This window comes from Castor canadensis, chromosome 11 (genome assembly GCF_047511655.1).
Source record: "Castor canadensis chromosome 11, mCasCan1.hap1v2, whole genome shotgun sequence".
NCBI lineage: Eukaryota > Metazoa > Chordata > Mammalia > Rodentia > Castoridae > Castor > Castor canadensis.
The window spans coordinates 139,471,577-139,484,491 of NC_133396.1; the positions used below are offsets into that span (position 1 = coordinate 139,471,577).

The 12,915-nt window shown below is 45.9% G+C and overlaps 2 non-coding genes across 2 annotated transcripts; both read left to right on the forward strand.

The window, feature by feature from the left end:
* The first annotated feature begins 2,235 nt into the window (after window positions 1-2,235).
* LOC141414367 (U6 spliceosomal RNA) lies at window positions 2,236-2,341 on the forward strand. The gene has a single exon (XR_012439415.1). It is a non-coding gene; the product is annotated as a U6 spliceosomal RNA (small nuclear RNA).
* A 9,639-nt stretch (window positions 2,342-11,980) lies between these two features.
* LOC141414135 (small nucleolar RNA U13) lies at window positions 11,981-12,082 on the forward strand. The gene has a single exon (XR_012439221.1). It is a non-coding gene; the product is annotated as a small nucleolar RNA U13 (small nucleolar RNA).
* Window positions 12,083-12,915: the final 833 nt, after the last annotated feature.

The following is a 12,915-nucleotide window of genomic DNA, read 5'->3' on the forward strand; positions in this document are numbered from 1 at the left end:
GGCACATGTGAGGTTTTGTGCTAAGCATACATGGTGGGAAGGGGGTGTCCCCTGAATTTCCTGGGGGCACTGGTGTCATCTCCTGGGGACATTTTTGATACAGTAGCTTCTGGTCAGTGAATGTGAGAACTCTCGCCTCCTTCTCCCAACCTCAGCAGCAAGATTTCTTAACTCCTGTCCTTACACTGAAGAAGCTGTGTCAGTGTCCTCTAATATGACAGTGCCATGGCAGACAGGAGAGGGGGCCATGCTGAAGGGGCCACCTGAGCAGGAGTAGATGATGGACTGTTACCTCTGTGGGCAGTCGGGGCAAACACAGTCATGAGGTATCACTGTGGGCTGCCCAGCAGAGCCTCTCAGTGGGACTGCCAGAGAGCACTGCAGAGACTGGAAGTCATCCCCATGGCTTTAATACAGACCCGGCAGATAGGAACAAGTGAGAAGGCGGTCCCCTGCAGGTGTACAAAGAGCTGCTTCTCCATTAAGCACTGTCCTGCCCCAGCAGGTGGGATGCACCTGGTCAAAGCTGTTGAACAATGACTAGGGGTCACTCCTGAGTCTCCAGCAGATGTCTGAGGACTCTCAGAACCAACACAACCAAAAGACCTGGCAGTGGCTCAAATGCCACCTTGGTTTATTGTAGTCACTTCCAGCCACTCAAATTCAAACTGCGTGGGCCAAAGCGTTCTTAGGAGCTGTGCAGTGACCCTGTAACTAACATGGGCCTTCTAACCTCTGCAAATTGCTTTTCTTTTCTAGGGCATAATAAAAATAATTTAAAAATCATGGTAACTACTTTCAATGTGCTGCTGCTTGCTCTGGTCACTGTAGCAGGGCCTAACATGGCCTAAAGTCAATTGACATTTCTTCCTACCAATCTGCAAGGAAGTCCTGTTCTCATTTTACTAATGAAAAGGCTGAGACGTTAGGTAATTTGCCCAAGTTCACAGAGCCACCAAGTGGCAAAGATGGGATTTGAACTCAGGACTGGCTGGCATGAAGACCCACGATCTCACACTCCGCACACAGCTGTATAATTGTGCCCAGCGTTACAATGTGTGTGATAAGACAAGAAGTCTCGTTCACACAGGCTTATTTTTGAGGAAATTTATGTAAGCACAGGCCTGTTGCCTGACATACGTGGGAGTCCATAAATGTTTATTTATTTGAATTATTAGCTTATATCCTGCGGTAGAGCAGGGCAGACACAATCACTTTCTTTGTGGTTTTTAGTGGGTTCTAGGGACAAGTATTATTTATTTAAAAATAGCAACCCTCACATGGCTCCATAGCAAGTCAGTTGGCCAAGTCAAAAATAGATTCTAAACATAGCAAGCGTAGAAATGGAATCTAAGATATCAAGTCGTGGAAAGCAGTGACCGTGGTCGCAGAAGAAAGAAGAGCCCAGGAAAGTGGATTATGCATGCGATAAAATTATCCATTTCCATTTCAGTCCCGCTCTGGCCTCCTCTCCCACGAAAGCGTGTATATGCACATGGCACACAAATGTCCACGTGAGCACACACATGGACGGAGATGACATGTTTCTGTTCATCTGAGTGACATTGTTCACAAGCTTCTTACTTTCAGACTTGGAGCTTATTGATACACAGATACACTACAACAACATGCAGTCCTTTAAACCTTTTTTTTGTGGTGGTTCTGGGGTTTGAACTCGGGACTTTATGCCCCCCCCCCACCGGTCCCAGTCCTTTAAAATCTTTCGGTGGAGGAGAAGGGGTCATTGATGCCTCAAATACTTGGGTGGAGGTGCGCATGTTGCCAGATTGGTAGGGGCAAGAGGGAGGCAGCAATGAGCTCTGCACAGTAAAATCACAGTGACAGATTTAGGCAGTTGGGTTAAGAGTGTCATTCTGTCACCTGAGACCCCAGGAGCTGCTGTGCAGGCAGGAACTCTGTCCCCATGTGGAGACCCTTTCCCTGGAACCGGAGGAGGACGGAGCTCACGCTCTCCTGTTAGAATGTTTGGCGCACACTCTGATTTTTCTCTCAGTTGCTAGGGCATGATTGTTTGCGGAGAGCTGCGAGCAGTGCATCCTTAAATCATGGTCTTATCCATGACCATCGGACGAGATGACAGGTGGTGTGTGCTGTGACTTGAGGTAACACATTCACGTCACATCAAACAAAACTTTCCCTGCAGTACGAAAGCCAAGGCAGACACATTTGAGCATGATTTGTTGGCTCCCGTCAAAAGGATTTAAAAACCTTATGGTGCTCTCTTTGGTGGCACATGTACTAAAATTAGCACAATACAGAGAGGCTTGGCGTGGCCTCTGTGAAGGAAGACAAGCAAATTCACAAAGCGTCCCACACTTAAAAGGACAAATATCTTACAGAAACTTACCACAAAATTGATTCAGACATTAAGAAGCAATCATTTCTCCTTTAAAAGGAGTTTGAATGAGGTTTAGACTTGGAAAACTATGAAAATCCAGAGAGTTGGGGATAAAAACATATCCATAGATTTTGGGTCTAGTTGCCTGCATTTGGTCCGCACTAACGGCGGGTCTTTGGACCAGAGTCTCATTTCTTTGGGCCATGACTTCCTAAAATGAAGCAGGAGGGTAGTCACAGTATACACCCCATACAGTGGTCGTGACGCTAAGCTCCCTCCCCTGGCTACGGGCTCAGCGCGTAGGATCAGCCATGTGTTACAAACATCAGCCATTGCCACTCTCTAACAGAACAAGGTATCCTGAATATCTGAGCCAAGTGGCCCACTATTAATTGAGAAGTGATTTTCCCAAGGGCTAAGAAAAAAATTATTTTAAGTTTCTGGCAAAAACCCCCCACAACCCCAATAAACATTCATTAAGAAGGCTATCCAAACTCAAATAGGAAGTGGCAAGTGAATCTTGGATCAGTAATGTCTCCAACGGCTTTGTTGTTTAAGGGAGACGCCTTGTGTCCACTTTGTAGGACAGCTGGGGGGTTGGACAGCACAGCAGCAAAGCATAGGCTCCACAATCTTTGCCTTCTGACTTGTATAGGTAGGACATGGAAAAAGTCCAGAAAAGACGAACAGGTGAAAAGCTTTCAAATGACTGATATTGTGAGAGTGTCTTTAGAAGACTGGCTCATGGTTTATTTATAATTAAGTTATTTAAACTTTTGGCCCAACAAGTATTTGTCTGGAGCCTCTGAAAAAGACAAGTGGGATGCTACAGTGAATAGACATTATTATTTTTGGCCTTCTGTGTTGCAAGTATGAAGAAAGAGCACATGCTACTGACTTGAGGAGAGGGAAGGAAACCATCTATAAAAATGCAAAGCAAATCTCTGGTCCCCTCCACATGGATGTCCAGTGGGGGCCTTGGGAGTGGGCTTCCCGAAGAGCCATGACAGCATTTCACTTAGGAGAGTTGTGAACAAATTCAAACAGCAGACACGTTCAAGGTTAGGATGTCACATTGATGTGCAGGATCCTCCGAGGACTGTTAAGACAGGTCAGTGAGCCCTTCTCTTCGTTCACACAGCGGCCCTGTAGTCTCTGTCTCACTTCCAGAAGGGCTGAAGGCATTTTGGAGTCACATTTACTGGTCTTTCCCTGTACATTCTAACTCCCAGGCATTTCTCCTTCTATTGTCTTCCATCTGTAAATTCTGATGCACTTGTTCATTAACTGAGCCAAGTTATCTAAGACTATGGATTAAAAAGAGTTCTAGACACAGCTCTATTTGACACTACTCTTTTCTTTTTCTTTTTCTTTGATGGATGCTGGGAATTGAAACCAGAGCCTTACACGTGCCAGCCAAGCAGTCACCCACGGAGCTATAGCCAAGCTCCCATCCTGTGTTTGTTGACTACATTATTTTGCTGGTTGGTGCAGTGTTTCCTGAAAATGTTCAGTTATCTTTCATCCGTGTTGCTCATGCTGTTAGACACCTAACATTTCCTTCAAGCTGACATAAGTAGGCTAATTTTAAAAAATTTAGTCTCTGTCCCTCTTTCTGGGTTTGAACTCAGGGCCCAGTGCTTGGTAGATAGGTGCTCTACCACATGAACCAGGTCTCCAGCCCTCTTCTGCTTAGTTATTTTTCAGATAGGGTCTCATATTTTGTCAGAACACAATCTTCTTACCCATGCCTCCCCCAAAGCTGGAAGTACAGAAATACACCACCATAACCCATCTTGCCGGTTGAGATGGGATCTCACTAACTTTGTGCCCAGCTGGCCTTGAGTCAGGATCCTGCTGGTCTCCACCTCAGAGATAGACAATTTAATGTCACTTTTAAGAAACAATATTTGTGGGGGCTGGCAGAGTGGCTCAAGTGGTAGAGCTCCTGTCTAGCAAGCATGAATCCCTGAGCTCAAACCTCAGTTCCACCAAAAAAAAAAAAAAAAAAAAAAGAGTATTTGTGAAATATGATTGTGGCCTGGTAGATTTTTTAAAAATATACTTTAAAATAAACATAGAATTATGTAAATAAATAAAAATTGAACGATCCAATAGTCCTCCATTCACTTTGAGAAATAAAGGACCAATCAGTTAATGAAATTTTGGCTCAGAAAGTTTATTTTACAGTTTCTAAGCTAACCCATTGTTTCCCAGGTAAGGGATCCAGTCAAAATCACAGCCAAGGGCAGTCAGGAGCACAGCATGAGTCTACAGTTTGTTCTAAGTTCAGTGCTTCCTTTGAGGTGTTTGCGGGCACGGGGTACCCTCAATGAGCAGATCAGCTATTTAAATATAGGAACTACCACCCAATAAAATAGTTTAGGTTTGGATATAGATAATGCCAAAGTAATCCTGCCAGTAACTGATACAGAGGTCCGGTTTTTGGACGGTTTGCTCCCTTCAATTATTGGAATATTATAGAATAGAAAGAATGGAGCCTGGCATGATGGCATGTGTCTGAAGTCTCAGCACTCAGGAGGCTGAGGTAAGACAGTGGGGCTACATAGCAAGACCTTGTCTCAAAACAACAATAGCAACAACAAAAAAGCATGGGATTGCACCAATGCAAGATGTTAATAGGGGAGCTTATTGTTGGGGGACAATGGGGCATATGGAAACTCTGCCTTTTCACTTAATTTTTCTAAAACTGAAAACTGGTCCAACAAGGAAAACGAGCTGAGGCATTGTCTTGTTTAAAAATGGACTCTCATGCAGCTGAGGTCTTTCTCGCCCACTTTGTCCTGGGAGCAAAGTTTATCTTCAACGTTAGGAAAATAGCGATTGCTATGGTCTGAATCCCCTCCAAGACTCCTAGAAATTTAATTTCCATCACCGCAGTGTTAAAAGGTGGGGCCTGGGCTGGGATGTGGCTTGGTGGTAGGAGTACTTGCCGAGCACACTCAAAGCTCTGCCTTTCTTTCCCCAGCACCACACACAAAAAAGAGGCAGGAGATGGGAACTTCTTGTGAATGGATTACTGACGGTACCTCAGGAGTCAGTTAGATCTCGTGGAGTGAGTTCCTGACAAAAGGATAAGCTTTCGCCCAGTGTTCTCTCCCTGTCTTGCCCTACACTGTGTTAGGGGGCAGCATGCAGGCTCCACGACAGATGGCAGTGCCATTGAACCTCCCAGTCTTCAGAATAGTGAGCAAAATAAATCTCTGTTCTCTACTAATTATCCACTCTCAGGTGTTCCGTTATAGCAACACCAAATGGAATAAGGGGAGGGCATGGTGGCACATCCTGTAATTCCAGCTAGTAGGGAGGTGGAGGTAGGAGGATCCAGAGTTTGAGGCCAACCCTGGCAAAGTTAGTGAGATCGTATCTCAAAACTGAAATAGAAAACCAAAGAACTGGAGTGACAGAGCACTTGCCTAGCCTGTGGAAGCCTCTGGGTTCAGTTCTCAGCACTGAAGAAAGAAAAAAGGACTAACTTGGTGAAATCCAATCTAATGTGCTTGGTCCTCAAATTCTGCTGGGGTCAATACGAGGCAAGTGACACTTACAGAAAAGATCATAGTTTTCATCTCAGGATCTCAAAGCACGGTCATCAAGAAGTAAAAATATCACAGCCACTTTTTATGGTTGACAGCCTTTAATTAATTAGCTAGTAGAGAGGACTTTGCATTTCCTAACACAAAGAAATGACACATATTTGAGATAATCCCGACCTGATCTTTGTGCTTTGTATACATGTGTTGAAATATCATGCTATGCTCTCTGTATAATTAAAATTATATAATTTACATTTATGTAAAATTAGGTAAAATACTGTGTTGATTAAAAATTAAACAATATAAAAAAGAGGAAAAAAGAAAATAAAGAGTTTTTAAAGTAAAAAATCAAATTGTGGACTTTACAGAAGTACAGCCAAGGCCGGGTGTGGCTGTGGTGGAGAGCTCAGCGTAGTGTGTGCAGGGTTCTGGTCTGACCACGACACCATGGTGGAAACAATTAAACAAAACCAAGTAAAGCTGAGCATAGTGGCTCGGCCTGCGGTTCTAGCCCTGACGCAAGAGAACCATGAGTTTGAGGCCATCCTGGGCTGCATTAGGAGACCTGTCCCACAAAAAGTAAATTAAAAAGTACAAAGATGCAGCTAACTGTATTCTAATTCGTCGGTTTTACCTTGCTAAAACTGTTTTTTGTTTGTTTGTTTTGCTTTGTGTTGTGTGGCAGTGCTGGGGTTTGAACTCAGAGCCTCATACTTCTAGGCAGATGCTCTACCACTTGAGCCATTCACCAGCCCAATAAAACTGTTTTGTTTTTTTACAGAAGCAAAAATTACCTAACATGGTTTTTAAGATTCATCTGGTTGAGCTTCCTGTCCCACAGACTGTGTCCTCTGAGGCCGTGACACCCCCTCCCTCACCCTTTTCCTGGCAGGCCCCTGGCCAGCCTGCTCCAGCTGCACCCTGGCTCGCCCCCTGCCCAGCCTCCCTCCTCCACTGCTTGCACTGGGGCTTTCCATGCTTCCTCCCATCTCTGTTTCTCATGGCTGACCAGCCACTTCCTGCTGAGCTACCACAGACCCTAACACCCTCCCTTCACCTGGGGACTCATCAGCCCAGAGTGTGGTCTGGTCGTTCCCAGAGCAGGGATCATCTGATTTGCCTTGACCCCCACCCCCATCCCAGAGGACACAGAGGACTCATATTTTGCCCAGAAAATTGTAAATGGAGTTTCTGAAAAGTGCCTAAAACATTTTTATTTGGAGGTACTGGGATTGGAACTCAGAACCTTGTGCTTGCTGGCAGGTGCTCTGCCACTTCAGCCACATGCCTCCAGTAAAAGCAGATTTTTACATTCTCTTCTCTGTGTATCTGCTGTACTGTTTTGCTCTGTGCTTTCGTATGGCTGTTATCCTTTTGCTTCTGGAATAGGGCTCCCTGCCTTAAGCACTTCTTGTGGGGGGCAACCTGGTGGTGGTGAACTCCTCAGTTGGTGCTTGTCTTGGGAAGTATTTTCCCTGCGTTTCTGAAGGGTAGCTCTGCTGGGTATAGTTTTCTCAGTCAGCAATTTTTTTTTCAGGACTTTGTATTATCCCATTCTCTTCTGGCCTAGTAAGTCCTGTAAGATTTCTACAAAGAGGTCTGTCGTTAGTGTGATGGGGGTTCCCTTCTAGGTGACTTGAAATTTTTCTTTTGCTGCTTATAGAATTCTTGAGTCTGACGCTAATGTGCCTTGGTATCATAGGGGTTTTTTGGTCAGATCTACTCAGGGGCCTTGAGTTTCCTAGGTGTTTTGTCTTTCCCAAATTGGGAAAGTTTTCAGGGATTGTTCAATTGAACAAATTTTCTATGTCTTTTTCCTTTTCTTCTCCCTCTGGAATACTCACAATGCAAGTGTTTGCCTGATTGCCGGTGTTCCTTAAGTGTCTATGACTTTCTTTCTTTTTTCCCTTTTCTTTTTTCTTACTGGGTTATTTCAGGAGACTTCTCTTTAAGCTCAAAAATTCTTTCTTCTGCCTAGTCAGCTCTGCTGTTAAGACTCTCAACTGTATTTTTCACTTCATTTATCAAGTTCTTTAGCTTCACGATTTCTTGTTTCTTTCTTGTTTTTCTTTTTCTTTCTTTATCCTCAGGTTCCCATTATGTATCCCAGGTTCAAACTCACAGTCCTCCTGCCTCAGCTTCCTGAGTGTTGGGATTACAGGCATGCACCACACCTAGAACTTTAACTTTTCTAATAGTTTTTTTTTAATTATGCCTATTTTTTTTGCTGAATTTCTCATTCATATCATAAACTGTCTTGCTAATTTTGTTAAAATGCATACTCGCATATCTCATTAAGCATTCTTAAAAATATTCTTTTGGTTTTTTTTTGGTGGCACTGGGTTTTGAACTCAGGGTCTCATGCTTGCTAGGCAAAACATTTTTCTGAGGGCTGGGCACATGGCTAAGTGGTAGAGTGCTTGCAAGTGTGAGGCCCTGGGTTCGAACTCCAGTACTGACAACCAAAGATAGTTCTTTTGAAATCTTCGTCTAGAGTCACTGCATCACATTTCCTTCTTGTTTCCCACCTTGCTATTTGCATCTGATGGATCGGTTTTACACAGTAGCTCTCATTGAGAAAGACTTTCTGCTGGTGATGTGTGGTGGGCCTTGGTTGCAGGTGGACACTGTAGTGAGGTGCCCTGTAGCTTCTTCGGCTGTGAATAGCACCGGTGAATGTATGGGTGTCTCTGTGCCTCAGCTGGGAGGGTGGAGGGATTTCACTACCATCTGGAGCAGCTACCTCAAGTGGGGCAGGTCGTGCAAGGATGGAGTTGTCCCATTTTTCAGGGTGTAGTGCAGCACGTCTGGCAGCAGGTGGGTACACCTCGGTTTCTAAGGGCCACCTGAGGGCCAGGGTGCACCCAAGGGAACCCAAACGGGCACCTGCCACTGTTTGAGGGCTGCAGGGGTGATTTCATGGGGACTTTCAGAGGCTGATCTGCTCAGGGAAGTTTACCCAACTGCTTCCTGTGGCCAAGGGTGGAGGGATGAGGCCAAGTGTGTGCTTCTGAAGGCCTTTGTGGGCCAAGGTTCTGCTCAGCTGCTTCCTGGGCCTCCAGGATGTGGGGGGTACCCGGCTAGTTCCCAAGGGTCCTGGCAGGCTAAGCCAAGTGCAGAGGCTGCCCTGCAGCTTCTGGGGTCCTGGGAGGTGGGTAGGGCTGCTGACTGCTGCTGTGACTGTGGGACCATGGGTGGCCCACAGCACTGGGCCAGCATAGCTGCTGGGGGCAGCTGCCTGGCTGCTTCACAGACCCGGGTTGGGTGGGGTCTCAGGTGACAGAGTGCCGCATGAGTCTGAGGGTGGGGGCCACACGGTGGGCTGGCTCTTACTCCTGGGCAGTGCAGTGGCATGGTGACCCTGCAGCTCCCTGACCTGGGCACAGTGCTAGAAGGCTTGCAGGCATCTCCAGCAGCACAAGCTGCAGTGGAAACTATGGGGCCTCCTGCCCGCCCCCTCCCTGCTGAGCAGGGTCCCAAGTGGTGCGGGGTTGGTCTCAGGAGATGGGACAGTGGGTGCTGTGTGCCTGGTTCCTTTTGTCATAAGGCCTTGTGGATCCCATTCCTTCACGGTCTCTGCCACATCCCCTCTGCTCTCTGCCTCACACACTCCAGGGAAACAGCTCTTGTTTTTCTTTGCTTTGGTCTTTTGCTGTGGAGATATCAGGCACCTCCAGTCAGCCATCTTGGTCTGTTGTAGCTGCTTTAAAGAAATGGAGGCATACAGGTTTAACATTCGTGAATGACACCAGAGCAAAAATAGAAATAAAATTCAGGATTCCAGGGCTCTGCCCCTCTCATTCCACTGTTCATTGTTAAAGTGCTCATCGTTCTTTAGAAAGATAGGGTCAGAGGCTCTTGGGGAGAGAAAGGCATTAAGAAGATATTTATTAGCCTAATTCTGTACAGGTATGGTTATGCAAGATCATTTGGAGAAGGTTTTGTATTTGTGGCAATTAATTTAACATTTGTTAAATTGCAGTACTAGGGTTTGAACTCAGGGCTTCGAGCTTGCTGGGCAAGCCCCATGCCTGCAGCCCAGTATTTTAAAATACATTATTGGTTATACCTTTTTGTTTTGGTACTGGGGTTTGAACTCAGGGCTTTGCATTTGTTAAGCAGGTGCCCTATAGCTTGAGCCATGCTCCCAGCTCATTTTGCTTCAGTTATTTTTTTAGTTAGGTGTTTTTGCCTAGTGCCAACCTCAGACCACAATCCTCCTACCTACACCTCCTTTGCAGCTTGGGATCACAGATGTATGTGATCCCATGTATGTGATTGTATGTGATCAGATGTATGTGATCCCATGTATGGCTTGGTTGAAATAGGCTCTCACCAACTTTTTTGCCTAAGCTGGTTTCGAACTTTGATCCTCTCGATTTTCACCTCCTGAATAGTTGGGGTTACAGATGTGAGCCACCAACCCTGGCCTATTACACTTAAAAAAAAAAAAAAGATTGTGTTTATCCTGATCATACAACATGAAAAACATTTTTGCATGATCAGGGCAAATGTAATTATTAGTTCCACATTTAGTTATTTCATCTGAAATAAGCTGTAACTAGTACCAAATTTCTAGTTAATATTCTACTTAGTTTTAGGTGTAAGGTCTTGAGACCCACTTAAGGCACTCAAATAGAACAACTTAGTAAATAACTTAGATTGCACAAACTTACAATACCTTGCTCTTTACAAACAGGTATAACCTCCCAGTTGCCTCCTGGGCAAGACACCATTGGTGTAGCGACACACTTGATGGCATTCTGGAGTGACTGACACACTGTAGACACAAACCATTGGTGTACTGCAGCCATGAGAAGAGTACAGGATGCATTATTTGAAAAAGGAAAGTAGCTTTGGGAGGCAAGCAGTTTTGTGGGTTACTGATTTAGCACTTTGGGGCAAAAGGGTTAAATGAAAAAGCCAAACCAAAGCATAAATGGCGAGTTTAGAACTACCAACTCCAACATCTCTGCCAGTGCAGAGTAGTTCTTGTGTTTGTGTCCTCCCTGTGTGCCCTGCAGCCAGCCCAGAACCTAGCAGGAGCTCCATGGGTGCTGGGCGCTGGGGACACAGACCATGGTAACATGAATACGGGCTTAACATGTGTAAGGCCCTGGGGTCCATCGCCCCCACCCACATGACAGAAAGAGAAAGGTGGACAGGGAGGCTGAAGTAGACCAGCACGCCCCAGGTGTGCCAGCTGCTGTCCTTTCGTCCTTTTATTCCTCGCTGAGGAAGGATTGTAAGTGTGGAACGAGGAAGGAGAGGAACAGAGCATTAGGTAAATCCTTCCCCATTAGCCCGCTTCCCCGTGGTTTGACACTCTCTGCGCCTGGCCCATGCACGCCCTCCTGAAATGCCTTTCTTCTCCAACCTCTCTCCCATCAACGCTATTCATTTCCCATCTCACACCTTTGCTTTCCTCCTTGAAAACATCGCTGCCTGAAAGGGGGCAGGGGAGCCAGCTCCAGCGAAAGCGGACAGCATTTTCTCATGGTTGCATTGCATTGCTGAGTGGTGTCCTCTGCTGGGAAGGGTGCGGTTCTTGTTCCTATTCCAGGGCATTATGGGCAATCTGGAGCTCTGTGAGGGAGCTCGCCTCCAGATCACATGCACACGAGCCTCAGCTGTTGTCATTGGCTGGCATTGACTGAGGGCATGGGCCGGGCCTCCACAGTCAGGATGAAGCACAGCATTCCCAATCCTATGCTCACATTTAGAGCGGAACATGGTGTTGCAATTGTCCACAATACAAAATATTGTACAAATTCACCATTTACTGTTTGCTTACAGCAATTAAAACATTCTCATCTCCTTAGGCTGGGGTGTGGTTCAATAAGGCACTTGCCTAGCATGCGGGAGGCCCTGGATCAGTCCTCAGCCCTGCAAAAACATTATTCAGATATCTATCTATTGTTGCTATAGACATGTGTCACTTATTGATGGACATATGTTCTCGAAAAGGTGACATTAGTTGGTTCCATCATTGTGCAAACATTACGTTGTGTACTCTCACAACCCTAGATGGTAAGCCTCAGCAACTCAGTGTGGCCTCCTTGCAATCAAGGGACACGGTAAAGTGTGATGATTGAGTTTTCACACTTTGTGTGAGATGTGCCTTCCTCAGATCCTGTTGTGATGTTGGCGTATTACTGGTCTGATGTGAGAAAGGAAAAGGTACAGATTGCTTTTCTTGACGTAACAGGGCAGGCTGCTCTGCAGTAAACGTTTTTTTATAAGCACAGCACATTGTAAAGAACGGTCTGAAGCACAGAGCAGTGATAGGCAGTGCTTATCGTTAAGTATTACACACTGTACACGCTCGAATGTGCTCCACTCCTGGCCGCGCTGTGGGTTCATTGCACCAGCCTCCCCACAGTTAACTAGCCGTCACTAGGTGGTAGGAAATTTCCAGCTCTGTATTAGTCAGACTTCTTGTTGCTGTGACAAATACCTGAAACAAATTTTTTTTTTTTTTTTTTGCGGTACTGGGGCTTGAACTCAGGGCCTTCACCTTGAGCCACTCCACCAGCCCTTTTTTGTGAAGGGTTTTTCAAGATAGGGTCTCGTGAACTATTTGCCCGGGCTGGCTTTGAACTGAGATCCTCCTGATCTCTGCCTCCTGAGTAGCTGGAATTACAGGTGTGAGCCACCGGTGCCAGCGGCCTGAAACAATTTTAAAAGAGGAAGAACTTGTTTTGCTCGTGGATGCAGAGGTTTCAGTCCGTGATCAGCTGGATCCACGGCTTAGCATGAGGCGAGGCGGGGGGGCATGATGGAGCAGGGGTGCTCACCTCATGGTTGTTGGGAAGCAGAGACAGGGGAAGGAGCAGGGGACAAGGTCCAGCCTTCAAAGTCATGGCCCCCAGTAACCTATTCTTTAAATGGGGCCCTACCGCCTAATGTTTTCATCACCCACCAAGAATGCCATCAAATTAGGAATCCATCAATGGATCGATCCATTGATTAGGTCAGAGCCCTCACGACCCAATTACC